General features: G+C 46.5%; 1 protein-coding gene across 2 annotated transcripts in view; it reads right to left on the bottom strand.

Annotated features, from left to right (window-relative positions):
* Window positions 1-9,400, bottom strand: part of pum3 (pumilio RNA-binding family member 3) — a 51,591-nt gene extending 42,191 nt beyond the window's left edge. The window contains exon 1 of one of the 2 annotated variants that reach the window (XM_080188705.1): window positions 9,293-9,400. The gene's annotated coding sequence lies outside the window, so the exon portion shown is untranslated. Of the gene's footprint in view, window positions 1-9,042; window positions 9,095-9,292 lie in introns of those variants that run through there. The other variant, XM_080188706.1, reaches the window with a different exon arrangement.
* Window positions 9,401-12,126: the final 2,726 nt, after the last annotated feature.

Here is a 12,126-nt window from a genome sequence, read left to right as displayed (position 1 = left end):
CCTGAAGATAGCAATTAGGACAGGAGTAGGTCATTCAGCCCTGCAGCCTGCTCCATCACTTGCTAAGATTGCAGCTGATCCGACTGTGGCCTCAACTCAACTTTCTTGTCTACCCCCTACACCCTTTGAATCCTTTGTAATCAAGAAATTAACTATATCAGTCTGAACAATATTCAATTACTCCATCTCCAGTGCTTTCTGAGAAAGAGAATTCCACACACTAACGATGTTCAGGAAAAAACAATTCTCATCTCCATCTTAAATAGAAGGCCTTTCCTATTTTTAAATTGTGTCCCTTGGTTCTAGTCTCTCTCATGGAAAGGTAATCACCCTCTTCTCAGCATCCACCTTGTCAAGCCCTCCTCAATATCGTTTATGTTTCAATAAGATCACCTCCCATTCTTCTAAATTCCAGTGGATGCAGACCCAAATCGTCCAATCTTTCCTCATAAGATCACCCCTTCAAGTCAGGTATCAGTTAAGTAACCCTGAGATCGACTCCTTCACCTTTTGCGTTGATGCTTACTAGTAGCAATGGATCCACCCAATGTATCCGACAATGACAAAGGTCACCCCATCATTAACCCCAAACTCAACCAGAGGCCAAACAGCCTGTTCCTCCTTCAATAGGTAGCTGAGTAACATTCTGGCCAATCATTCTTGCTGTTGTTGCCTTAATATGAAAGATAACACAACTCTGGTCTATCTACTTCTCCATCTATTTTTATAGCTATCTGAGGGCACCACTTCATGGCACCCACAATAAAGAACCCTTTGAACTGAGTCCCAGGTTTAACATTTCTGCTGAATGGATGGCTGTTGAGGACAACTACCTTAGGACATTTTCTGAACTATACATCTTTAACTGAAATTATGTTGAGCAAACTGTTCAAGTTCATTCATATAATGTCAAAACTTCATGTACAGAAGGCAACACTCCAAACTTTAAGTTGTACCCCATGAGACCAAATCATACCCCATTAGGAATTTCAAAACATAATTCTCTCCATCCACAACTGCAATTAATAAGACAACCTTATTAAAAATTCTCTTCGATCATACTTTTCATACTAAAAGTGAGCTCAGGATCATATTTTCAGAATTATGACCACCACTTACCAATTTAAAAAATCCTTCTCTCATTCAACTAGATCAAATCCCACCAAAGCTCCAAATTCTCCTAGCTACACACTAGCATAATCCTAACAATTTTCTGAAAATATTAACATGTTCCTGCACCTCCCAAGTGACAAATGCCCTGTATTATGAAAAGAATAATAATCAAGAAACCGCTAAACCTGTACACCAGCAATGATATTATGTCAATAAACAGGTAGCTTCATCAGTCCTCCCCACAAGCTAGCCCAATCTGAAAGCCTCTGGCCTACAATTGTTCACTAATGAATTGACACGCAGAATTGCAGTTCTGTCCTCTCACAGAGACCACAGAATCAGTGACTAGTCTCCAGCATCTTGCCAATAGCATTGCTTCAGTGGCTGCCCAGGCTTCACCATTCTCCACCACAGCCTGACAGAGGCCCATCAAGGGAGAAGTTGGCTGCCTGTCTAATTCCTAGACGGAGGAAATAAAAAGCCTAAATATATAGCATCCCGGGAGACTCCCACAGACTCCTTTGGATCCACACAACCCAGTTTGGGAACCCCTGATATAGAGAAAACGTTTCTGTGGGTTCTCAGTCAGCCGGACTGAGGTTCAGCCAGAGTGAGGATATTGGAAACTTGGAGCTGAGTGGGAACTCAGAGCTGAGGGGAAAGAGGTGATCATCTTGGGTTGGAGTGGAGAGGCAGACCTGCGAGGGAGACTTGAGGGCAATAGAGAAGTAGAAAGAAATCGAACCATGACTTCATAGTCAGCAGGCATGTGATTGGCAAGTAGTTTCTTTTTTTTTGCTCATTTTTTTCTCTTGGCATTGTAGTTAAGTTACTTGGGGGTTAATTCATGGCAGGAGATCCCAGACCTGTGTCACGCACCTCATGTGTGATATGGAAATTCAGGAACCCTCCAGTGTCCCTGGCTCCTGTTCACATGCAGGAAGTGTCTAAATACAGCTCCTATTAAACTACTTGACGACTCTGGAGCATCTGTGATGTTGAGGAATACGTGGATAGCACGTCTGGTAATTAGGTAACGTCACAGATAAAAATTACTGAAGATAGGGAATGGGTGACCACCAGACAGGGGAAGAGTAGGAAGACAGTGCAGGGGTCCCCTGCAGTCATCTCCCTCCAAAACAGATACATCTTTTGGATACTATTAGGGGAGATGGCTCACAGGGGAATGTGGCAGTAGCCAGGTTCATGGCACCGTGGCTGGCGCTGCTGCACAGGAGGGCAGGAAAAAGAGTAGCAGAGTTATAATGATAGAGGACTCAATTGTAAGGGGAACAGATAAGCATTTCTGCTGACGCAAACGAGACTCCAGGATGGTGCAAAGATCAAGGATGCCTCAGAGATGCTGCAAAGGCGTTTTGTTGGGGGAGGGTGAACAGCCAGCTGTCCTAGTGCATATCGCTACCAACGTCTAGGTTAAAAAAAGGGAAGAAGTCCTCCAAGCTGAATTTAGAGAGTTAGGAGTTAAACTAAAAAGTAGGAGTTCAAAGGTAGCAATCCTGAGATTGCTACCAGTGCCACATGCTAGTCAGAGTAGGAAATGTCATCATTCTATGAGAGCAAAAAATGCCAAAAAAACCTGAAGATCTGTGTTTCAATACAAGGTGCATTTGTAATAAAGTGGATGGGTTTACTGCACAGACAGTCATTAACGGATATGATGTAATTGAGGCCACGAAGACCTGGCTCCAAGGTGACCTAGGATAGGATCTCAACATCTAAGAGTGTTCAATATTCAGGAAAAATAGATGCAAAGAAAAGAGGGTGGGTTAGCATTGCTGGTTAATAACTGAGTATTTGGAAAGCTGTGACAGGATTGGTCCAAGTCAGCATGGATTCACTAAAGGGAAATCATGATTGACCAATCTTCTGGAATTTTTTTGAGGATCTGACCAGTAGCGTGGACAAGGGGGAACCAATGGATGTTGTATATCTGGTCTTCGAAAAGGCTTTTGACAAGGTTCCACACAAGAGATTAGTGAGCAAAATTAAATCTCATGGTATTAGGAGTAATGTATTTATATAGATAAAGAACAATTGACCGACAGGAAGCAGAGTGTGGGAATAAATAGGCCCTTTTCAGAGTGGCAGGCAGTGACTAGTGGGGTACCACAGCACTGGAACCCCAACTATTCACAATACACAATAATGATTTGGACAAAGAAATTGAATGCAATATGTCAATTTACAGATAACACTAAGATGGGTGCGTGATGTGAGGAGGGTGCAAAGAGGCTGCAGGGTGACTTGGACAGGCTGTCTGAGTGGGCAAATACAATTTAATGTGGGTAAATTGAGGGTATCCACTTTGGTGGCAATAACAGGAAGATTATCTGAATGATGGCAGTTTAGGAAAAGGGGAAGTGCAATGTGACCTGGTGTCATGGTGGAACAGTCGCTGAAGGCTGGCATGCAGGTACAGTAGGTGGTGAGCAAAACACATGGCACATTGGCCTTTATAGCAAGGGGAATTGAGTATAGGAGTAGGGATGTCTTGCTGTAGTTATACAAGGCCATGGTGAGGCTACACCTTGAGTTTTGTGTGTAGTTTTGGTCCCCAAGTCTGAGGAAGGACATTCTTGCCACGGAGGGAGTCCAGCAACGGTTCACCAGGCTGATTCCCGGAATGGCAGGGCTGACATATGAAGAAAGACTGGATCGACTGGACTTTTACTCACTGGAATTTAGAAGAATGAGAGGGATCTCATAGAAACAAATTCCTGATGGGACTGGACAGGCTAGATGCAGAAAGAACATTCCTGATAAAAGCACATTACTGCGGATGCTGGAATCTGAAACCAAAAACCAAAAGAGAAAATGCTGGAAAATCTGTGTCGGAGAGGGTAGAGGGAATCTTGAAGGGCCAAGGGACCCAGGCGGATGTAATTATACATGTAGGAGAGAAGGACATAGGAAGGAAGAGTATGGGGGAAATACGTACGCAGTTCAGGGAGTTGGGTGCCAGGCTGAAGTGTAGGGCCTCCAGGGTGGCGATCTCTGGGCTGCTGCCAGTGCCCAGCAATAGCAGGGATAAGAATAATGAGATCCTGCAGCTGAATGCATGGCTGAGGGATTGGTGCAGGACTGAGGGTTTTAGTTTTGTTGACCATTGGGAAGTCTTTGCAAAGGAAGGGCTCTTCTATAAGAGGGATAGGGAACACTTAAATGGGAAGGGGACACATATTTTAGCTGGGAGGTTGGCTGGAGTGTTTAGGCAGGGTTTAAACCAGTCTGGAGGAAGGGTGGGTAGGAGAGAGACAGCTCAGGCACTGGGAGTGAGTTGGAGGTCAGGGTAAGTCCAGTTGATAGGGAAATCCCCCAGGAGAAGGAGGATCCGAGAGGGCCTGAGGGTCTTAGGTGCATCTGTTTTAATGCAAGGAGTGTGATGGGAAAGTCGGATGAACTTAGGGCCTTGATGTTCACGAGGAATTTAGATGTGGTGGCAGTGACAGAGACGTGGTTAAAGGAGGGGCAGGACTGGCAGCGAAATGTTCCAGGGTATAAGTGTTTTAGGCGTGATAGGGGAGGGTTGAAAAGAGGAGGGGGAGTGGCATTCTTAGTTAGGGAGCGGATCACAGCGGTGCAGAGGGAGGATAACATGGAGGGGTTGGAAATTGAGTCTCTGTGGGTGGAGTTGAGGAATAGGAAGGGGGCCATTACTATACTAGGAGTGTACTATAGGCCGCCCGATAGCCCGTGGGCAGTGGAAGAGGGTATATGTAGGGACATTTTGGATAAGTGTAGGAAGAATAGGGTTGTTGTAGTGGGAGATTTTAATCTCCCTGGCGTGGATTGGAAGGTCTGATGGGGAGGAATTCGTAAGATGTGTATTGGAAGGATCCTTGCAACAGTATGTAGATAGCCCGACCAGAGAGGAGGCGATACTGGATTTAGTTCTGGGAAATGAGCCAGGTCAGGTGGGTGAGGTTGCGGTAGGTGAACATGCGGCTAAAAGTGACCACAACTCCGTCTACTTTAGGATACAAATGGAAAAAGACGAGAGCTATCCTAAGGGGAGTGTGCTAAATTGGGGGAAGACTAGATACAGCCGGATTAGGCAGGAGCTTAGGGATACAGACTGGGATAGGCTGTTGGAAGGCAAGACCACGTTAGGCATGTGGGAGTCTTTCAAGGGAAAACTGCAAAGGGTGCAGGAAAGGCATGTGCTGGTTAAGAGAAAGGATGGGAAAGGTAGGATTAGGGAACTGTGGATTACTAGAGATATAGAAGACCTGGTTAGGAAGAAACGAGAGGCGTATGTCAGGTCTAAGCAGCTGGGAACGGAGAGAGCGTTGGAGGAATACAGAGAGAGTAGGAGGGATCTCAAACGGGGAGTTAGGAGAGCAAAGAGGGGGCATGAGATGGCTTTGGCAGGTAGGGTTAAGGAGAATCCAAAGGTGTTTTACTCCTATCTTAAGAACAAAAGGTGGCTAGGGGTAAAATCGGTCCTCTCAGGGACAGACGTGGGGAATTGTGCTTAGAGGCAGAGGGAATGGGGGAGATCCTGAATGAATACTTTGCGTCGGTATTCACGAAGGAGAGGGGCTTGATGTCTGGTATGGTCACTGAGGGAGCAGTAGACCAATTGAAAGATCTATCGATTACGAGGGAAGAAGCGTTAGGGCTTTCAGATGGCATTAAAACTGATAAATCTCCGGGGCCTGATTGCATTTATCCTAGGCTGCTTAGAGAGGCGAGGGATGAGATTGCTGGGCCTCTGATGCGAATCTTTGTCTCCTCTTTGGACACAGGTGAGGTCCCAGAGGACTGGAGGATAGCAAACGTGGTACCGTTGTTTAAAAAGGATAGGAGGGATAGCCCGGGTAACTACAGGCCGGTGAGCTTAACGTCAGTGGTAGGTAAGTTGATGGAGAGGATTCTTAGGGATAGGATGTATGCGCACTTGGAGTGTTGCGATCTGATTAAGGATACGCAGCATGGCTTTGTCAAGGGGAAGTCTTGCCTTACGAATCTGGTAGAATTCTTTGAGATGACAAAAACGGTTGACGAAGGACGAGCCGTTGATGTCGTCTACATGGATTTCAGTACGGCGTTTCACAAAGTCCCTCATGGTAGGTTGGTACAGAAGATTAAAGCTCCTGGGATATGTGGTCAGGTATCTAGATGGGTAGAGAACTGGCTTGCAAAGAGGAGTCAGAGAGTATTAGTGGAGGGGTCTTTTTCTAGCTGGAGGTCTGTCACTGGTGGTGTGCCGCAGGGCTCGGTACTGGGACCTCTTCTCTTTGTAGTGTATATAAATGATTTGGAAGAGGGAGTAGGTGGTGTGATCAGCAAATTTGCTGATGACACCAAGATAGCTGGACTGGCGAGCAGTGAGGAGCAGTGTCTGGCAATACAGCGGGATATTAATAGGCTGGTTGATTGGGCAGATATGTGGCAAATGGAGTTTAATCCGGATAAATGTGAGGTGATGCATTTTGGCCGGAATAATGTAGGGGGAAGTTATATGATAAAGGGTAAGCCTGTAAGGAGTACAGAATCGCAGCGAGACCTGGGGGTGCAAGTGCACAAGTCTTTGAAGGTGGCAGTGCAAGTGGAGAAGGTTGTGAAGAAAGCGTATGGTATGTTAGCCTTTATAGGAAGGGGTATAGAATATAAGAGCTGGAGTCTAATCTTGCAGTTGTACAGAACGTTGGTTAGGCCGCATTTGGAGTACTGCGTCCAGTTCTGGTCGCCTTACTACCGGAAGGACGTGGAGACTCTGGAGGGAGTGCAGAGGTGGTTTACCAGGATGTTGCCTGGTATGGAAGGACTGGGTTATGAGGAAAGATTGAAGAAATTGGGGCTCTTTTCCCTTGAAAGACGGCGACTGAGGGGGGAATCTAATAGAGGTATATAAGATTATGAAGGGTATAGATAGAGTAAACAGAGGTAAGCTATTTCCTATGATAGAGACACGTAGGACAAGGGGCCATGGACTTAAGGTGAGGGGGGAGAGGTACAACACAGATATTAGAGGGAGGTTTTTCACACAGAGGGTAGTGGGGGTATTGAATGCTCTGCCAAGGTGGTGGAGGCAAACACGCTAGAGTCCTTTAAGAGTAACTTAGACAGGCACATGACTGAGGTGGAGATGGGTGGATATAGGAGATCCTTTTAAATAAGGGTCAGTAGCATTGGGGCATCCCTGGTAATGTAAATGGGTATAGTATGATAATAATGTTTTTTCTCTTTTCATTCACAGGTTTTAAGTCGGTCCACCTCGTGTCCGACGAGGGGCATACACGCGATGGGTCGTACTGGGGCTGCTCTTGGTTGTTCGAGATTGGCCTAGTGCTTCATGTCATTAGTGTGTGCCTAAACTGGACAAGATACTGGGCAAGACGACAGCTCAGTGACTATCGCTGATTGCTGTGCAGACACATGGATTTGGGCCGGTGTCTGTGGGAGTAGGCGCATTCTCCCCGTGCTTGCATGTGTTTTCTCCGGGTGCTCCGGTTATCTCCCACACCCCAAAGATGTGCTGTTAGGCTGATTGGCAGGAATAAATTGTCCCTAAATCAGTTTCCCTCAATCTGGATGGCCATAAAACATTAGTCAGGGGTCATGGGTAGAGAGGTGGACTGGTGGTGTTGCGATGGCGGCGCGGGCTCATTGGGCTGAAGGGCCTGTTTCCCGGGCTGATTTTGTTCTTTGTTCATCTGTAAGAAGAGAAAAGGGCTGACATTATGTCCAGATGATGCTTTGTCAAAGAGTCATCTGGACTTGAAACGTTAGGTCTTTTCTCTCCTTAAGAATGTTTCTGATGTTGGCGAAGTCTAGAACTAGGGGTCACAGTTGAAGAATAAGGGGCAAGTCATTCAGGACTGAGAAGAGGAAGAACTTGTGAACCTGTTACCACAGAAAGCTGTTGGGGCCAGTTTGTTAGATATGTTCAAGAAGGAACTGGACATAGCCCTTGGAGCTAAAGGGATCAAGGGATATGGAGAAAAAGCAGAAGTGGGATACTGAGTGTGCATGATCAGCCATGATCATACTGAATGATGGTGCAGGTTCAAAGGGCCAAATGGCCTACTCCTGCAGCTGTTTTCTATGTTTCTAGCTCTTGGTGAAAATCAATCCCATTAGTGATGTGGGAATTAAAAATAAGAATTAGCCATTTAAGTCCATCCACCTCTCTGCCATTCAACAAGACCATGGCTAATGTACAATCTAATTCTATACATCCATCTATGCCCCATACTCATTTGGCTAACACACCAATCTCAGTTTCATAATGAACTGATCCAACATTGCAGTAAATCGGTGTTTGCAAAGGGTTCCAAAATTCAACCAACCTTAAAAGCCACATTCTAATTTTTAGAAGTTCCCCTAGTGAGACTTCCCAAGCAAACAAAAAGTTTCTGTCTAACCCGTCTCCCTTCATAAACATGGATCAAAACATCCTGTTTCATCAACTCTAAAGAAGGCAATCTTAGCTGGTGTAACTTGATTAAATTTAAGCTGCACCCCCTCCAAGGACATCCCCTCAGGTGTGGGGCGACACAATGTTTAGCATTATTGCCTCACAGTTCCAGGGACATGGGTGCAATTCCCAGCTTGGGTCACTCTGCGTGGAGTCTGCACTTTCTCCCCGTGTCTGCATGGGTTTCCTCCCCAAATCCAAAAAATGTGCAGGCTAGGTTGATTGGCCATGCTAAATTGCCCTTTAGTGTCCCAGGATGTGTAGGTGAGAGGGATTAGTGGGGTAAGCGTTTGAGGCTAGAGCTTGAGGTTGCTGTGCAGACCCAATGGGCCAAGTAGGTTCTGCACTGTACATTTGCTATGGTGTGGTGTGCTCATAACATTCCACAATGTGGTCTACAGCTAAGCATAGCTTCTACCCTCCTGTATTGTATTATAGTATTCCAGCTCTAAAGATTAGCATTCCAGTTACTTGTTGATTGTTACCTATATCTCTGTCCATCTGCTGCTGGATCATTAACAATCTTTGGGCGAACACAGGTTATAGTTTTTTTCAGCATTTGCAAAGTCTCCTGTGCTATGCTCAGAAACGAACGACCTCACATTTGCCTACACTGAGACCCATTGCCATGGGTTTTGCTTTGAGGGCAGGGTCACGGTCACAGACTCCAACATCTAAAAGTCTTGCCCCGAATCGAAGCGCCAGGTCACCCCGGCGGCGACCGCAGCAACCAACCTGTGTGCGCTCCGCTCCACGTGTGGCTCCAAATCCAGCTTCAGAGACTGCCGTTCCGGCTCACATTGCGCCTGCTCCGCTCCACTCCGCTCCGTTCCGGCTCACATTGCGCCTGCTCCGCTCCACTCCGTTCCGTTCCAGCTCACATTGCGCCTGCTCCGCTCCGTTCCGAATCACACTGCGCCTGCTCCGCTCCGCTCCGTTCCGGCTCTCACTGCGCCGGCTCCGTCCTACGTCCTACGTGTGCCTCTCCGGCCCGTGGATAGCGTCGTCAGCACGTTCGCTCGTTCCTTGGCTGGTACGCTGCAACACATTTCCTGCAGCAGCGTTAATTTTAATATTACATTACCATATTTGAAATGAAATGTGAAGAAAGTCTTAAAATTAAATTCAGTGAAAGGTTTCAAGCATTCGCCTTCAGTTGTGGCGATTACTCAATACCTCTCGAGACGGTATTGACACAGGAAAGCAGGTTGGGCCCGTGACCCTAAGAAGTACTGTTGGGTACGACAGATTTAGTGTCCGGGTGATTCCAGGAAATAGGTTGGTGCAGCTGGTTTAATGTCCGGGTAACGCTTGGTTATTGTAGCAAAGGGCCAGGCTTGGCGGCAATTTATGGAGAAGCAAACTGATTAAATCGCAATAATTTTCCCCATTAGAAATCCGAACAATTTATTTAAATAGGTTTGAAATCTAACTCATTATTTTGATGACATTGATAATATCACTTGTAATATATTAGTTCTAAAATTCCCTTAATATTATGTTAAGCCGTGGAAATACTCAGCAGGGAAGACATAATCTGGCCAAGTTTAGTAAAGTCAAGGAACATCTCATCTTTCTTGTAAACACTTGTACTTTCCAGCCTTAATATTGAATTCATTTATTTGGGCAGCAGCTGATAATACTGTTTATTTCCCATTTACACCTTTATTGTTTGTTTCTTTACCACCCGCTTTTGCCTCATCATCCACTGTGCCCCATCATCCCCAACCAGGGGCTCTCAACACCCAGTGCAATCATGGGGTTGGGAGGGGTGCAGGGAGGGCTCTCCCACATGCCTAAGCTCCATAACCACTGCGACAGTAAAAGCAAAATATTGCGGTTGCTGGAATCTGAAACAAAAACAGAAAATGCTGGAAAATCTCAGCAAGTCTGGGGAGAGAATAGAATCAAAGTTCTTCAAGTCTAGAAGACCCTTGGTCAGAGCTGAGAACGAAGAAAATCTGCAGAGATTTATACCAGGATGGTGCATGAGTGTGTGAGGATAAAGAAGGCTGAGAAGGTGCTAAAAAGTGTCCATTAACTGATCAGAGTGTGTGAATGGCAGAACAGAGGTACAGATTGTTAAAGGACTGTCTAAGGAATATGTCAGTGCCCTGAAAAGCGCAGGGGCAGAAAACGCAAGAGGGAGAGTTGAAATGGAATATGGAAAAATAGAGGTGAGAAAGAAGGATGATAAAATGGTCAGACATGTGGACAGTAGAGCAGGGTGGTGTGTTGAAGTGGCAAGGGCAGGGTCAAGGTTTTGCTTGCAGATGGACCAAAGGTGTTCAGCAAAGTGATCACCCAGTTTACGTTTGATCTGTCTGATGTAGAGAGATCACATTGGGAGCAGCAAATGCAATAGACCAGATGGGTGGCATGGTAGCACAGTGGTTAGCACTGCTGTTTCACAGCTGCAGGGACCTGGATTTGATTCTGGTTTGGGTCACTGTCTGTGGAGTTTGCACATTCTCCTTGTGTCTGCATAGGTTTCCTCCGGGTGCTTTGGTTTCCTCCCACAGTCCAAAGATGTGCGGGTTAGGTTAATTAGCCATGCTAAAATATCCCCTTTGTGTCCTCAGATGTGTAGGTTAGAGGGATTATTGGGTAAACATGTAGGGATATGGGGGTAGGGCCTGGGTGGGACTGTGGTTGGTGCAGACTCGATGGGCCAAATGGCCTCTTTCTGCACTGTAGGGTTTCTATGATTCTAATCAGATTGAAGGAGGTGCATGTGAAGCGCTGCTTCACCTGAAAGAAATGTTTAGGACCTGGGATGGTGATCATGGAGGAGGTAAAGAGGTAGGCATTGCACGTTCTACAATTGCATGGGAAGATGCCATGGCAGGGGGTGAGATGTTAATTGTGATGGAGGAGTGGAACCGGATGTCCTGGATAGAATGATCCCTGTGGAATGCTAACAGGTGGAGTGAGGGGATGTGCTGAATAGTGGCGTCATGCTGGAGTTGGCGGAAATGGCAGATGATGATCCTTTGAATGTGGAACTGGTGGGGTGAAAAGTGAGAAGTGGGGCCCTCTCTTGGCTTTAGGAGGGAGGGGAGAGCAGTGGCACAGAGGATTGGTGGACGCGGTTGAGAACCCTGTCAACCAGTAGTGGTATTGCCGGTACTCCCCCCCACCCACCCCCGCCATGCCTGCAAATTTCCCCATTGCCCATTCTCCCTTTGCAAAGTGTGTCTTAGTAGTTAGCAGTACTGCCTTACAACACCAGGGTTCCAGGTTCAAGTTTGGCCTCGGGTCACAGTGTGGAGATTGCACATTCTCCCCGTGTTTGCCTGGGTTTCCTCCTGGTGCTCCGGTTTTCTCCCACAGTCCAAAGATGTGCGGGTCATGCTAAATTGACCCTGGTGTCAGGGGATTAGCAGGGTAAATATGTGGAGTTACAGGAATAGTGTCTGGATGGGATCATGGTGGGCATAGATTCGATGGGCCGAATGGCCTCCTTGTGTACTACAGGGATTCTATGATGGTTCTATGATTCTAACTTCCCATTTCAGTGGCTGCTCCCCCTTCGAAGACCTCGGCACTTCACACCTCCCAACACCAAC

Source organism: Carcharhinus amblyrhynchos, chromosome 5, assembly GCF_965287045.1.
Source record: "Carcharhinus amblyrhynchos chromosome 5, sCarAmb.v2.hapA, whole genome shotgun sequence".
NCBI lineage: Eukaryota > Metazoa > Chordata > Chondrichthyes > Carcharhiniformes > Carcharhinidae > Carcharhinus > Carcharhinus amblyrhynchos.
The sequence above is the reverse complement of the archived record's forward strand: the minus strand, read 5'-3'. Positions and strand labels throughout refer to the sequence as shown.